A 16,960-nucleotide genomic window follows, 5' to 3' on the forward strand; every position below is an offset into this window, starting at 1 on the left:
GTCTGGTATTCCTGTCTCTTTCAGAATTTTCCACAGTTTATTGTGATCCACACAGTCCAAGGCTTTGGCATAGTCAATAAAGCAGAAATAGATGTTTTTCTGGAACTCTCTTGCTTTTTCCATGATCCAGCGGATGTTGGCAATTTGATCTCTGGTTCCTCTGCCTTTTCTAAAACCAGCTTGAGCATCAGGAAGTTCACGGTTCACATATTGCTGAAGCCTGGCTTGGAGAATTTTGAGCATTACTTCACTAGCGTGTGAGATGAGTGCAATTGTGCGGTAGTTTGAGCATTCTTTGGCATTGCCTTTCTTTGGGACTGTAATGAAAACTGACCTTTTCTAGTCCTGTGGCCACTGCTGAGTTTTCCATATTTGCTGGCATATTGAGTGCAGCACTCTCACAGCATCATCTTTCAGGATTTGGAATAGCTCAACTGGAATTCCATCACCTCCACTAGCTTTGTTCGTAGTGATGCTTTCTAAGGCCCACTTAACTTCACATTCCAGGAGCGCCTTATAGTGAATGTGAATTACATAGCTTTTTTCTCCTTTGGAACTATATTCCGAGGAAACAGTTTTGAGGAATATAGTTACTAAAAGATGGTAATTTTTAAAGCAGCTGCCAACTTTAATTGGGCACTGACTATGTGCAGTGTTCTGGTGCTTTATGCCTCTGCAATCATTTCAGCCTCTCATGCAACAGCACATGAGATGTAGATGCTGTTTGGATCTTTGTTTTACGGACAAAAAGGCTGTAACTCCTGTGAATTTTTGGAATTCTGAGTGGATCTAGACACTAGTTTTCCTTGTTGTAGAGTCAAAGCTCTTATATACTGTGGAGACGTATCAAATCTGAGTCTAGGATGAGCAGCTCTAGTCCAGAACAGATTTCAGTGCTTCATCGGTTCCCTGCTGAAATGCAGAGGGCTGTGGTGGTAGGCATGGAGATGGGTTAGGATTCTTGGTGAGAGTGCAGATGTTCCAAAGCACTACCTTCTGCTACCTTTGGTTAGGTTTTCTCTGTCCTTTCCTTTGTGAAACAGGTATAATAACACTTGTCTCCTAGGGTTATTGTGAAGATTATATGAAAATGTGTATAAAGTTGGCTCGTTGTTGGTGCCCTGTACCTAATAGTCTGTGTGTTTCAAACTCACCTCCTGTTCTTCTGTAGCATCTAGCCCCGTGCTGTGAAAAATAACTTGTGTGTGTTTACCCAGTAAATGACTCATGATGGATCTGGATTAAAGACTGTCCTGTTTTGGGCTGGTGGACCTTCACTGACCTCATAGGATGGAGCTTTAAAGCTAAAGCACGTGCTTGACCTTATGGAACACCAAATAGGGACATCCCTGGTGGTCCAGTGGTTAAGACTCTGCACTTCCACTGCAGGGAGTGTGGGTTCAATCCCTGCTCAGGGAACTAAGATCCCACATGCCCTGTGGTGTGGCCAAAAATAAATAGATAAAGCCTTAAAAAAAGACACAAAATAGTTTTGCCTTACTTAAGTAAGTAAGGCAGAGTAATTCTCCACATGCAAGGTAGTCTTTTTGCACCTTCGAGTCCAGTCGAATGTTATATTCCTAGTGATAATACATGAATGTGGCGTTTTGAATGAGGATATGCGGAACTTCATTCAAGCGAGGTTTGTGTCTATGTCTGAACTACATTAGTTTTATAAATTGAAATTTGTCAAAGTGAATATAATTTTTCAGTGTATTTGGTTACAGATGATTATTTTTACTGTTATTATTATTATAATATTCTTCTTTTTATTCTATACATTTCCAGATACTTGTTTAAATATGATTTAAAACCATCTAAGTAAGAGATGGTTTTTTATGTTAGTTTGTTCATTACATGAGGATATTCACTAAGGTATTTTAGGTAGGAGCGAGATAAACTACTTCTCCCAGTATCTCGCAGTACAGTGGATGACTTGAGCAACTTGAGTTTATGACCTGGTCTTTCCCCTGACACTGTCACCTTGTACAAGTCACTTAACCTCTTAGGGTTCAGATTAGCTGCCCCCTAAAATCCTTTCCATCCCCAGGATTCTGGGTCTTTCGCACAGTATGCGATATAAACCCAGTACTAATGGCGTGTGGTGTTAGAGGCTAACTCAGCTCTACATCCATGAGTAGTTTTGGTAGGAATTTGCCTTGATCTGAATCGCACACATGAGCATTCACAGCAAATGGGGGAAGATGGTGAAATGAAAACAGTTGCAGTATCATTGGAGGAGTGAGTGTTTCCAAGACAGCTGACCACAAGCTCTGCTTTCTGGCATCTTGGCAGTCAGGTTTACAGTGCTGTGTATTCTGTGGGCTCTATGTTAGCTAATGTAAGGGTTTCTGCAGTAATTGAGCAGGAAGGACAGTGTACATCATAGCTGAGACTTGTTGGTGTTGACATACTGTGTTAGATGAACAAAGGAGACTATGCTTCCCCAAGTAGCATCTTTTTGTCACATTTTCCTTCCTCCTTTGCCAGTGTGTCCAGTTATCAAGTTTCATGTGCCAGGGTTTATATCTGTCATACAAACCACTAGAGAAATGTAGCTGGGAAACGTAATAATGTTCATTAGAAAAAAGTGAAAGTGTTAGTCGTTCAGTCATGTCCAACTATTTGTGACCCCATGGACTGTAGCCCACCAGGCTCGTCTGCCCATGTGATTCTCCAGGCCAGGATACTGGAATGGGTAGCCATTCCCTTCTCCAGGGGATCTTCCTGACCCAGGGATTAAACCCAAGTCTCCTGCATTGCAGGTGGATTCTTTACTATCTGAGCCACCAGGGAAGCCCTAATGTTCATTAGAGGAAAATCTCAGTTAAAAAGACATCTGTATGCCCACATTTTAAGTATTTTCAGCATTGATTTAATTGTGTATTGATTATTGAGAACTAACACAGTATTTCTTATCTTGTACAGAATACCACTGAAGGTTGTATTATTTATGTTTTGAGTTAATTCCTTTATCATATGGTGAACTTATGAAGTGCCATTCAAAGTCATATTGTGACAGGCTTTTATTTTTTTAAATTGCTTGATTATACTGATTTACTTTTAAAAAGTCAGGAAAATGTATGTTTAGCTTCAGTATTGGAGGAGCAGTCATATAAAATGTTTTAGTCCAGGGAGAATGTTTTTCTTAAAAAAATTTTTATATGAGAAATAGAAATCCAAGATACAGAGTTTTAATTTTCTTATAGGGATCTATAATTTAGTAAAACATTGCTGGCAGTCATATTGTCACCTCAACAGAAAGATTGCTTCAAAAGTATATTTATGGGGAGTTCCCTGGAAATCCAGTGGTTAGGACTTGGTGTTTTCACTGCCAGGTTCAGTCCCTGGTTGGGGAACTAAGATCTCGCAAGCCATGCAGCACAGCCCCCCAAATTATCAGCAGTGAATGGATATCTGGGATGAATTATCTATGGAAAGTTTATTTGACCAAGTCTAAGCAAGTAGGATTGAACAAAAAAAGAATAGAAAAATGGATTTGAATATGAAGGAAGTTCTGCATAAATGATTAGCTTTCAAGCTTGTGAAAATTGTCTCTCATAATAAATCATTCAGGAACAGCAAGGCCATTTGAAAAACGTGGTGGGAAATTACTGTATGTGTTAAAATCATGAGGTCATGCGTTGGGGACTGCACAGTGAATGAGGCCTTTTACCTTTAAAAAGAATGCAATCTAGTAGAGAAGAAAATCTACCTAAACTTGTTAATAGGAAAGAAAGGACATCCCGTAGAATAAGGCTGTGTTTACCTAATGTGCATCTTAGTCTGGGGTTGCCTACCTCTATCCCACAAGATAAAGGCTTGTTGTAACTAGTTTATTTGGGAAGTGCTCTCAAGGAGAGGAAGTGAGGGAATAAAGGGAGTCATATGGGGAAGAAGGCAAAGCCAATACAATGATGCATAATTGACTTGGTTACCTCTGAGGGTAATTGCTGTTTCTGGTGCATTCCAGAGTCTGCATCCCTGAATCATACATCTAAGTGACTCTGAAAGAATCATTTGTCTGTCAACTTCTGTCCCTCTTTGAAGAGGATTGAGGATTCCCAGGTCGATCTGGTAGAGAATCTGCCTGTCAGTGCAGGAGGTGCCGGTTTGATCCCTGGGTCAGAGAGATCCCCTGGAGTAGGAAACGGGCAACTCACTCAAGTATTCTTACCTGGAATCTCCCGTAGACAGAAAGCCTGGCAGGCTACAGTCCATAGTGTTGCCGAATTGGACACGATTGAGCAACTGAGCACGTGCACACACACACACACATACACACACACACACACACAGGTTGCCTCATGAGATTTACCTCTTTAGTTCTGAGTTACATACACGTGACACCTACCAGCCTCAGAAGACATCTGACAGACTTCCAGAGCAGGAAGTGAGAAGTCTGTTTACTGTTTGAGATGAGTGCTATCCAGTACCGGAGAAGGCAATGGCACCCCACTCCAGTACTCTTGCCTGGAGACTCCCATGGACAGAGGAGCCTGGTGGGCTGCAGTCCATGGGGTCGCTAAGAGTCGGACACGACTGAGCGACTTCACTTTCACTTTTCACTTCTATGCATTGGAGAAGGAAATGGCAACCCACTCCAGTGTTTTTGCCTGGAGAATCCCAGGGATGGGGGAGCCTGGTGGGCTGCCGTCTATGGGGTCGCACAGAGTCGGACACGACTGAAGCGACTTAGCAGCAGCAGCAGCAGCAGCTATCCAGTACAAAGTCAGTTTACACGTGAACAGAGCCTTTTACTGTAGCCTGACTGGAATCAGAGATGAAGTGATGGGTGAGATGGTATGTATTGTATGATATCTTCATAAACTTTAAATGCAAAAAGAAAAAAAAAAGGGAGAGAGGTAAGCGGATGTTTAAAATGTTACATATTCTTTGTTCTAAATCAAAGTTGTTACTGTAAATTCTTGATGACTTCTACTGTGTGTGTTTCTCTTGAGTTTGCTGTAATGTGAGATTGTAGAAATAAATCTTTGTGTGGCCAGAAAGATGATGGAGTAAGAAGCTCCAGAACTCACTCTCTGACAGAAACACTGACTTAATAACAATATACAATTCAAGGGTCATTATGAGAATGCCTCGACAAGCTCAAAGACAAAAATAGCAGCAGTAAAATGGGTTATCAAAGTGGTTTCATTTCATCTACACCAGCCCCTTTCCTAAGCCAGCAAAGCTAGAAATTGGGAGAAAAAGCCCAATTTGCTGGTTCTCCCTTGGAATGGAAAGAGAATAGTGGAACACACCTTTGACTTTCCAACTTTTAGGGGAACTACCCAAGGGATTGGTTTTTATTTTGCCTGACTTGGAGTACTGATGGGGATCTGGCATAATTAAACCTGCAGTACTGCAGACAGACATTAGAGGGAGCAAGAGCCTCATGAAAAAGAAATCAGCCGACTTTCTTTTCCCAGCATGCCCAGAGAAGAGGCAAACCTTCTGAAAGATTTGAAAGGCCTCCAGAATCTTCTTGCTGGGATGATTGATGGAAGTCTTCCTCAATGAGGCCAATCTATAAAGACTGGGAGAGGTGGCTATTTTTTTTTAAGTGAAAAATCATAACAAGGCAAATAACACGGCACACAAAAAAAGCAAGACATGGACCAATCAAGTGGACGAAGTAAACCTTAAGCTGACCCTGGAAATAAAGATCTATGAGTTACCTGACAAAGAATTCAAAATAATCATTTGAAAGAACCTCAGTGTACTGCAAGAGAACACAGTAAATAAAATAAACAAAGCAATGTATGAACAAAGTGAGAATATCAACAAAGAAAAACTATAAAAAAGAACCAAACAAATTCTGGAGCTGAAGGATACAGTAACTGAATTGAAAAATTCCCTAGAGGGGATCAACATCAGACTTGGTCAGGCAGAAGAAAGAATCGGTGACTTTAAGACAGTTCATTTGAAATTATTGATTCAGAGGAATGAAATGAAAAAAGATGAAAAGTGAAAAAAGCCTTAGGGATTTATGGACCAATATATACTATAAGAGGAGAGAGAGATAAGCAGACAGCTTCTTTGAAGAAATAATGGCAGGAAACTTCCCAAATCTAAGGATGGAAATGAACATCCAAATTCAAGAAGCCTAAGAGTCCAACTAGGATGAACCCAAAAAATGTCCATGCAAAGTGATCAAACAATCAGAAATCAAAGACTGAGAATCTTGAGAGAAATGAGAGAAAAGTAACTTGTTATGTCACAAGGGAACTCGTGTAAGATTATCAGCAGATTTCTTAGCAGAAATATTATAGGTCAGAAGGGACTGGAATGATCTATTCAAAGAAAGAAAGAAAAAAACTTGTCAGCTAAAAATGCTATATTCAGCAAAAGTACCCTTCAGAAGTTAAAGAGAAATAAAGACCTTCCTGGACAAATAAAACCCAAGGGAGTTCATAATCACTAAAACATATGGAATAGGTTCTCTGGTAAAGAAAATTCCTATAATAGATGCACAAAAGAAAATGAGAAAGGAATAAAAACATGTCACTATCTGTATTGCAAACTCTATCAAAATCTCAATGACATATTTGAAGACATAGAAAAAAACTAAAAACTCATACAGAATCTCAAAGGATCCCAAATAGTGAAACCAGTCTTGAGAAAGAAGTACAGAGTTGGAAGCCTCACACTTCATGACTTCAAACATATTACAAAGTTACAATAATCAAAACAATTGAGGGTTTCCTTGGTGGTCCAGTGGTTAAGAATCTGCCTTATAATGCAGGGGGCACGGGTTCGATCCTTGGTCTGGGAAGAGCCCACATCCAGCGGAGCAGCTGAGCCCGTGAGCCACAAGTACTGAATCCATACTCTAGGGACCGAGAGCTACAACTGTTGGCCCTCCATGCCTAGTGCCTCTGCTCTGCAACAGGAGAGAAGCCACCACATGAGGAGTCTGCATTGCAACGAAGAGCAACCCCCACTCACCACAACTAGAGAAAGCCCACGTGCAGCAAGGGAGACCCACTGCTGCAAAAAAAAAAAAAAAACAAAAAACCTTAAAAATGCCCATAATTGTACTAGCATGAAGACAGACATATGGACAATAGAGAGCCCAGAAATAAACCTTCTCATTAACCAAGGTGCCAAGGCTATACAATGGGGAAAGGATAGTCTCTTCAACAAGTGGTAATAAGAAAACTGGATACCCACATTGAAAAGGATTTACATGGACCCTTACTTTTCACTGTATATAAAAATTAACTCAAAATGAATTAAATACCTAGGAGGATAGAAATTATTTCAAACATCTTTTCTGACCACAATGGTATGAAGCTGGAAATCAGACATAGCAAGAAAAATGGGAAAAGAACAAACACATGGAGACTAAACAGCATGCTACTAAAAAACCCAATGGGTCAGCAGTGAAATAAGCAGAAAATACCCTGAGACAAATGGAAGTGAAAACACAACCTTACAAAATCTGTGGGATGCAGCAGAAGCAGTTCTAAGAGGGAAGTTCATAGCGATTCCAGACTTCCTCAGGAAACAAGAAAAGTCAAATAAGCACCCTAACCTATTACCTGAAAGACTTCGAAAAAGAAGAGCAAAGAAAACTCAAAGTCAGAAGAAGGAAAGAAATGATAAAAGATTGGTGAGGAGGTGGTGGCTGCATTGCTTTGTGATAGAGACACAGACTTGCTGGGCTGGGATGAACTGAACTCCTGGTGGAGGCAGGGCAGCCAAGCAGGTGCCATGGCCAGAACAGTGGTAGCAGTTGGCCTGACCGTTGCTGCTGCAGGATTTGCAGGCCATTACTCTTTGCAAGCCACGAAGCATATGGAGCCTCAAGTAAAACAAGTTTTTCAAAGTCTACTGAAATCTGCCTTCAGTGGTGCCAATTACAGACGTGGGTTTGAACCCCAAACGACAAAATGGGAAGCAGCATTAAAATTAGGTGTAAGTCTTCTTGTATAGTGGCCAAAATCAATGAAGCTAAAGATTTCCTAGGAGGTCAACCTAAAAAATGAAGTAAATGTATGATGACTTTTAAGTTCTTATTCATTTATATGAGTACCAGGTTTTTATAATAAAATACCTCAAAGCTATGAATTTAAAAAATGATTTAGCACAAGCTAAATCAAAGCCTTGGTATAAATTTATCATATCATCCATCAGTCCTACTTCTGGGTATAGATACAAAAGAGTTGAAAATAACATTCCAGAGATAGCTTTACACCCATTCATTACAGGATTATTCACAGTAGCCAAGAGTTGGAAGCAACCTAAATGTTCATCAGCAGATAAATGGATAAAGAAAAGATGGTATGTACATGCAACAGGACATAACTCACATTTAAAAGGAGGGAAATCTTATCACGTGTTACAACATGGATGAAGCTTGAGGACATTATACTAAGTGAAAAGTGAAGTAAGCCAGGCACAAAAAGATAAATATTGCATGATTCCACTTATATGAGGCATCAAAGATAGTCAGTCTTAGAAACATAGAGTATAGTGCTGGTGTAAGGGGTTGAGGGGAGGGGAGCAGAGAGTCCTCAGTGGTTATGGCATCCATTTTCAAAGATGAGGAACTTCTAGAGATCTGATGCACGACACTGTGCATACAGTTAACACTTCTGTACCGTATATTTAAGAAAAGTTCAGTTTAGTTGCTCAGTCGTGTACAGCTCTTTGCGACCCCATGGACTGCAGCACGCCAGGCTTCCCTGTCCATCACCAACTCCTGGAGCTTACTCAGACTCATGTCCATTGAGTTGGTGATTCTATCCAACCATCTCATCCTCCATCATCCCCTTCTCCTCCTGCCTTCAATCTTTCCCAGCATCAGGGTCTTTTCCAGTGAGTCAGTTCTTTGCATCAGGTGACCTAAGTATTGGAGCTTCAGCTTCAGCATCAGTCCTTCCAATGAATATTCAGGACTGATTTCTTTAGTATTGACTGGTTTGATCTCCTTGCAGTCCAAGGGACTCTGAAGAGTTTTCTCCAACCCCACAATTCAAAAGCATCAATTCTTTGGTGTTCAGCTTTCTTTATAGTCCAACTCTCACATCCATACATGACTACTGGAAAAACCATAGCTTTGACTAGATGGACCTTTGTTGGCAAAGTAATGTCTCTGCTTTTTAATATGCTGTCTAGGTTGGTCATAACTTTTCTTCCAAGGAACAAGCATCTTTTAATTTCATGGCTGAAGTCACTATCTTCAGTGATTTTGGAACCCCCCCCTCAAAATTAAATCTGTCACTGTTTCCATTGTTTCCTCATCTATGTGCCATGAAGTGATGGGATTGGATGCCATTTTTCTGAATGTTGAGTTTTAAGCCAACTTTTTCACTCTCCTCTTTCACTTTCATCAAGAAGTTCTTTAGTTCTTCTTTGCTTTCTGCCATAAGGGTGGTGTCATCTGCATATCTGAGGTTATTTATATTTCTCCTGGAAATCTTGATTCCAGCTTGTGTTTCATCCAGCCCAGTGTTTCTCATGATGTATTCTGCATGTAAGTTAAATAAGCAGGGTGACAATATACAGCCTTGATGTACTCCTTTCTGATTTGGAGCCAGTCTGTTGTTCCATGTCAGTTCTAACTGTTGCTTCCTGACCTGCCTACAGATTTCTCAAGAGGCAGGTCAGGTGGTCTGGTATTCCCATCTCTTGAAGAATTTTCCAGTTTGTTGTGATCCACACAGTCAAAAGCTTTGGCGTAGTCAATAAAACAGAAGGAGATGTTTTTCTGGAACTCTCTTGCTTTTTCGATGATCCAGTGGATATTGGCAATTTGATCTCTGGTTCCTCTGTCTTTTCTGAATCCAGCTTGAACATCTGGAAGTTCACGGTTCACATACTGTTGAAGCCTGGCTTGGAGAATTTGGAACATTTTTTTTGCTAGCATGTGCTGCCGCTGCTGCTAAGTCACCTCAGTCGTGTCCGACTCTTTGCGACCCCATAGATGGCAGCCCACCAGGCTCCACCGTCCCTGGGGTTCTCCAGGCAAGAACACTGGAGTGGGTTGCCATTTGCTTCTCCAGTGCGTGAAAGTGAAAAGTGAAAGTGAAGTCGCTCAGTTGTGTCCGACTCTTCACGACCCCATGGACTGCAGCCTACCAGGCTCCTCTGTCCATGGGATTTTCCAGGTAAGAGTACTGGAATGGGTTACCATTGCCTTCTCTGGCTAGCATGTGAGATGGGTGCAATTGTGTGGTAGTTTGAGCATTCTTTGGCATTGCCTTTCTTTGGGATTGGAATGAAAACTGACCTCTTCCAGTCCTGTGGCCACTGCCGAGTTTTCCAAATTTGTTGGCATATTGAGTGCAGCACTTTCACAACAACATCTTTTAGGATTTGAAATAGCTCCACTGGAATTCCATCACCTCCACTAGCTTTGTTCATAGTGATGCTTCCTAAGGCCCACTTGACTTCACATTCCAGGATATCTGGCTCTAGGTGAGTGATCACATCATCGTGGTTATCTTGGTCATGAAGATCTTTTTTGTGCAGTTCTTCTGTATATTGCTACTATCTCTTCTTAATATCTTCTGCTTCTGTTAGGTCCATACCATTTCTGTCCTTTATTGTCCCCATATAGCATGAAATGTTCCCTTGATATCTCTAATTTTCTTGAAGAGATCTCTAGTCTTTCCCATTCTGTTGTTTTCCTCTATTTCTTTGCATTGATTGCTGAGGAAGGCTTTCTAATCTCTCCTTGCTATTCTTTGGAACTCTGCATTCAGATGGGTACATCTTTCTTTTTCTCCTTTGCCTTTCACTTCTCTTCTTTTCTCAGCCATTTGTAAGGCCTCCTTAGACAACCATGTTGCCTTTTTGCATTTGTTTTTCTTGGGGATGGTCTTGATTACTTCCTCCTGTACAGTGTCACGAACCTCTGTCCATAGTTTTTCAGGCATTCTGTCTATCAGATCTAATCCCTTGAATCTATTTCTCACTTCCACTGTATAATCATAAGGAATTTGATTTAGGTCATACCTCAGTGGTCTTGTGGTTTTCCCTACTTTCTTCAATTTAAGTCTGAATTTGACAATAAGGAGTCATGATCTGAGCCACAGTCAGTTCCCAGTCTTATTTTCGCTGATTGTATGGAGCTTCTCCATCTTTGGCTGCAAAGAATATAATCAATGTGATTTTGGAGTTGACCATCTGGTGATGTCCTTGTGTAGAGTCTTCTCTTGTGTTGTTGGAAGAGGGTGTTTTCTATGACCAGTGCACTCTCTTGGCAAAACTCTGTTAGCCTTTGACCTGCTTTGTTTTGTACTCCAAGATCAATTTTGCCTGTTACTCCAGGTATCTCTTGACTTCCTACTTTTGCATTCCAGTTCCCTCTAATGAAAAGGACATCTTTTTTGGGTGTTAGTTCTAGAAGATCTTGTAGGTCTTCATAGAACTGTTCAACTTCAGCTTCTTCAGCATTACTGGTTGGGGCATAGACTTGGATTACTGTGATATTGAACGGTTTGCCTTGGAAACGAACAGAGATCATTCTGTCATATTTGAGATTGCATCCAAGTACTGCATTTCATATCTTTTGTTGACTATGATGGCTACTCCATTTCTTCTAAGGGATTCTTGCCCACAGTAGTAGATATAATGGTCATCTGAATTAAATTCACCCATTCCAGTTCATTTTAGTTAGCTGATTCCTAAAATTTCAATGTTCACTCTTGCCAACTCCTGTTTGACCACTTCCAATGTGTCTTGATTCATGGACCTAACATTCCAGGTTCCTCTGCAGTATTGCTCTTTAAAGCATTGGGCTTTAGTTCCATCTCCAGTTACATCCACAACTGGGTGTTATTTTTGCTTTGTCTCCGTCTCTTCATTCTTTCTGAAGTTGTTTTTCCACTGATCTCTAGTAGCATATTGGGCACCTACCGACCTGGAGAGTTCATCTTTCAGTGTCCTATCTTTTTGCCTTTTCATACTGTTCATGGGGTTCTCAAGGCAAGAATACTGAAGTGGTTTGCCATTCCCTTCTCCAGTGATTCACGTTTTTTTTGGAACTCTCCACCATGACCTGTCTGACTTGGGTGGCCCTACACGGCATGGCTCATAGTTTAATTGAGTTAGACAAGGCTGTGGTCTATGTGATCAGATTGGTTAGTTTTCTGTGATTGTGGTCTTCATTCTGCCTGCCCTCTGATGGAGAAGGATAAGAGGCTTATGGAAGAAGCTTCCTGGTGGGAGAGATGACTGAGGGGGAAACCTGGTCTTGTTCTGATGGGTGGTGCCATGTTCAGTAAATCTTTAGTTGGGTTTTTTGTTAATGCGTGGGGCTGTGTTCCCTCCCTGTTGTTTGACCTGAGGTCAAACTATGGTGGGGGTAATGAAAAAGTCCCCTGCATGCACACATTGCTACACTCAGTGCCCCCAACCCTGCAGCAGGCCACCGCCGACCCACGCCTCTGCCAGAGACTCCTGAACGCTCATGGGCAAGTCTGGGTCAGTCTCTTGTGAGGTCACTGCTCCTTTCTCCTGGGTCCTGGTGCACATAAGCTTTTGTCTGTGCCCTCTCCAAGAGAGTGTTTCCCCAGTCCTGTGTAAGTTCTGGTGGCTCTGTGGTGGGGTTAATGGCAACCTCCTCCAAGAGGGCTTATGCCACACCCAGGTCTGCTGCACCCAGAGCCCCTGCCCTTGCAGCAGGCCACTGCTGACCCGTCCCTCCTCAGGAGACTCTCAAACACAGTTCTGGCTCAGTCTTTGTGGGGTCTCTGGGTCCTGGTGCATACAAGGCTTGTTAGAGCCCTCCGAGCGTCTCTGGCGGTTTTGGGGTTTAATTCTAAATGCAATTTCGCCCTCCTGCCATCTTGCTGGGGCTTCTCCTTTGCCCTTGGACGTGGGGTATCTTTTTTTGGTGGGATCCAACATTCTCCCGTCGATCGTTGTTCAGCAGTGAGTTGTAATTTTGGAATTCTCACAGGAGAAGGTGAGCGCACATTATTCTATTCCGCCATCTTGGAGTTACTTGCAAAGAAACCTTAAAAAAGGTTAAGAAGTGGTAAATTTTATGTTTTATTGACTACAATAAAAATCCAAAAAAGGAAAACTCCTGTGTGCTGTCATCTCATTTTTGGTTGTCATGTTAACCTGATATGACTGACATGACAGATTTGCCTTAGGTAAACCTTTATAACCAGTCACGATCTTTTAAAAACTATTTAAAAGTTTTCAAAATGAAAGAGCAAAAGCACTTGAAGAATCCTGGCAAATTCTTTACCTTTTGTTAAAAGTTTCAAGAGGTGAACACTTTGTACATTTCATAAGGGTGAAAACAAATCCTTTGAAACTTGAACCATGAATATTTCCTTCTGAGAGATGCGTAAAAATAAGTCAGCATGAAGGCAGGTTCCTGTGGTAACTGGAACCACGTAATAGCATTTACATTTGGTGTTAACATGCCTATAACAGGAAAAGGGATTCAGTTATTTTCAAGCTCTCAAACCCCAAATGTACTGAATAAACATTTCTTTAAAAAAATAAATATACGGAATGGATTTGTATGACTTGAAGTTTAAATGTTCTTGCATTCCATAGTTAACAATTGTAACAGTATCACTTTCTCAGATTTCTTTATTTTTCAAGTGGACTATCATGGTTTGGCTCAGCTACTAAATTAAATTATTGCCTGCTTGCACATTCCTGCTGGTTACACTATAATCTTTACCTCCATTGGAAAGAATGCCCTATTTTGAATGTTTGTTTCAGGCTGTTTGACTAGAAACACCTCTGTTAAGCCTTGAAGCATGGATATGTAAGTGCGATCTGTGCTATGAATCTAGAAAGGAAAGAATTAAAAATGCCACACACTGTGTTAAAAATACACGTTACTAGGGATATGAGACACTTTAGAAGTAGGATGAAATAAAATACAAGGTCCTAATGTATAGCACAGGGAACTACAGTCAGTATTGTGTAATAAGCCATAATGGAAAAGATACAAGAAAATGTATATATAACTGAGTCACTTTACAGCAGCGATTGACACAACATTGTAAATCAATAATACTTCAGTAAAAACAACTTTAAAAGTGCAGTGAAAAGTGGTACAATTAAATTGTCTTGATAACTGATTAGAACGGTTCTGCTGTTGCTGTTGCTGCTGCTGCTGCTGCTAAGTCACTTCAGTCGTGTCCGGCTCTGTGCGACCCCGTAGACGGCAGCCCACCAGGCTCCCCCGTCCCTGGGATTCTCCAGGCAAGAACACTGGAGTGGGTTGCCATTTCCTTCTCCAATGCGTGAAAGTGAAAAGAACATATATACATGCATATGTATAATATACACATACATATATGTCTGTATATGTCATATTAATAGATTGAATTGTGTCCACTCAAAATTCACATGTTGATGTTCTGACCCCCAGAATCTCAGAATGTGACCTTGTTTAGAGATCGGGTCTTTACATAGGTAATCAAAGTGAAGTCATGAGGGTGGACCCTGATCCCGCATAACTGATGTATTTGTAAAGGGAAATTTGGACACGCAGACCCATAGAGGGCAGACAGTGTGAAGACACAGTAGGAGAACCTGGACATCCCTCACGGCATGCAGAAGAACCCAGCCTCGAAGCCCCTTCATTTTGGACTTCTAGCTTCCAGAATTTTAAATTTAAATTTTCAAGTTGCTATAGTTTAAGCCATCTAGTTTATGGTACTTAGTTATGGCATCACTAATTAATATGTTTCCCTGTTATGCCACACATCAGGATATACTTATTTAGGGGTAATACATGATTAGTCTTTGAACATTTTAACATTTCTCAGTATCTCGTAAGCATTCTTAAGAAACTAGTTTCCCAATTTTGGAGGCAGAGAAATTGAGGTTGGCCATGGTGATGAGGTGAAGAAGGCAATGGCACCCCACTCCAGTACTCTTGCCTGGAAAATCCCATGGATGGAGGAGCCTGGTAGGCTGAAGTCCATGGGGTTGTGAAGAGTCAGACACGACTGAGCGACTTCACTTTACTTTTCACTTTCATGCATTGGAGAAGGAAATGGCAACCCACTCCAGTGTTCTTGCCTGGAGAATCCCAGGGACGGGGGAGCCTGGTGGGCTGCCGTCTGTGGGGTCACACAGAGTCGGACATGACTGAAGCGACTTAGCAGCAGCAGCTTGGTGATGAGGCAGTTAGATTTGGAAAGTGGATCTAGAACCTCTGACTCAATGCTGTGTAAGTTCAGATCACTCCATATTCAGGAATATATGCATTTGTGCAGTTTGTAGCAGTGCCAGAGTCCACTGGAGACATAAATCCACCTACTCTCTTTCAACACCAAAAAACAAAACAAGCCCCTCGCCTCAAAATTATACATGTTAGAATTAAATTTTCTGGAAATTAGAAACAGATGGCATCAAATGACCATGTTTTTCCACTGCCCCAAGGTGTATGTGCCTTTTTCTCGTGCTCATTTTGTCATCCGTAGAAGGGACACTTGACTTCAGTGCTCGGAAATGTGGCAGAGGAAGCATTCCTTCAGCTATGTCCCTCTTCGAATTCAGCACGCCCAGGGTTCCTGTGTCCACTAACTGAGTAAAGCCACGTCTGAGTTCATGACCTCCAACTGATGTGAGAACACACCTGGCCTACCCAAATCTCTGAGGGTGAATTGGAATTAGTGTTGGAGAAGAATAAAAATTTTTAAACAAAAAAGACTTTTGGCTGTCCTGTGCAGCATGTGGGATCTTAGTTTTCCAGTTCAGTTCAGCTCAGTTGCTCAGTCGTGACTGACTTTTTTCGACCCCATGAATCGCAGCACGCCAGGCCTCCCTGTCCATCACCAACTCCTAGAGTTCACTCAAAGTCATGTCCATTGAGTCGGTGATGCCATCTAGCCATCTCATCCTCTGTCGTCCCCTTCTCCTCCTGCCCCTAATCCTTCCCAGCATCAGAGTCTTTTCCAATGAGTCAGCTCTTCGCATGAGGTGGCCACAGTACTGGAGTTTCAGCTTTAGCATCATTCCTTCCAAAGAACACCCAGGACTGATCTCCTTCAGAATGAACTGGTTGGATCTCCTTGCAGTCCAAGGGACTCTCAAGAGTCTTCTCCAACACCATAGTTCAAAAGCATCAATTCTTCGGTGCTCAGCTTTCTTCACAGTCCAACTCTCACATCCATACATGACTACTGGAAAAACATAGCCTTGAGTAGACGGACCTTTGTTGGCAAAGTGATGTCTCTGCTTTTGAATATGCTGTCTAGGTTGGTCATAACTTTCCTTCCAAGGAGTAAGCGTCTTTTAATTTCATGGCTGCAGTCATCAGCTGCAGTGATTTTGGAGCCCCCCAAATAAATTCTGAGACTGTTTCCACTGTTTCTCCATCTATTTCCCATGAAGTGATGGGACCAGATGCCATGATCTTCATTTTCTGAATGCTGAGCCTTAAGCCAATTTTTTCATTCTCCTCTTTCACTTTCATCAAGAGGCTTTTTAGTTCCTCTTCATTTTCTGCCATAAGGGTGGTGTCATCTGCATATCTGAGGTTATTGATATTTCTCCCGGCAATCTTGATTCCAGCTTGTGCTTCTTCCTGCCCAGCATTTCTCATGATGTACTCTGCATATAAGTTAAATAAGCAGAGTGACTATATACAGCCTTGACGTACTCCTTTTCCTATTTGGAACCAGTCTGTTGTTCCATGTCCGGTTCTAACTGTTGCTTCCTGACCTGCATATAGATTTCTCAAGAGGCAGGTCAGGTGGTCTGATATTCCCATCTCTCAGAATTTTCCACAGTTTATTGTGATCCACACAGTCAAAGGCTTTGGCATAGTCAATAAAGCAGCAACAGTTCTCCAACCAGGGATCAAACCAGTGCTCCTTGCATTGAGAGCATGGACTGCCAAGGAAGTCTTGAAGAAAGCTATTTTAAAATTCTAGATATTTTTGTTGTTGCTATGGGAGGTGAGAGAGGTTAATCCTTGGGTGAAAAAAGTCTATACCTACTTGAATTTTATACACTAAAA

At 41.5% G+C, this 16,960-nt stretch overlaps 1 protein-coding gene and 1 non-coding gene across 4 annotated transcripts in view; both read left to right on the forward strand.

Moving 5' to 3' along the window:
- The window catches only part of BICC1 (BicC family RNA binding protein 1), a 351,357-nt gene that overhangs the window by 12,806 nt on the left and 321,591 nt on the right, over nt 1–16,960 (forward strand). The window lies entirely within an intron of this gene.
- On the forward strand, nt 1,347–1,419 carry TRNAG-UCC (transfer RNA glycine (anticodon UCC)). Its single transcript has one exon. It is a non-coding gene; the product is annotated as a tRNA-Gly (tRNA).

The sequence above is a fragment of the Bos javanicus genome, chromosome 28 (genome assembly GCF_032452875.1).
Source record: "Bos javanicus breed banteng chromosome 28, ARS-OSU_banteng_1.0, whole genome shotgun sequence".
Lineage (NCBI taxonomy): Eukaryota > Metazoa > Chordata > Mammalia > Artiodactyla > Bovidae > Bos > Bos javanicus.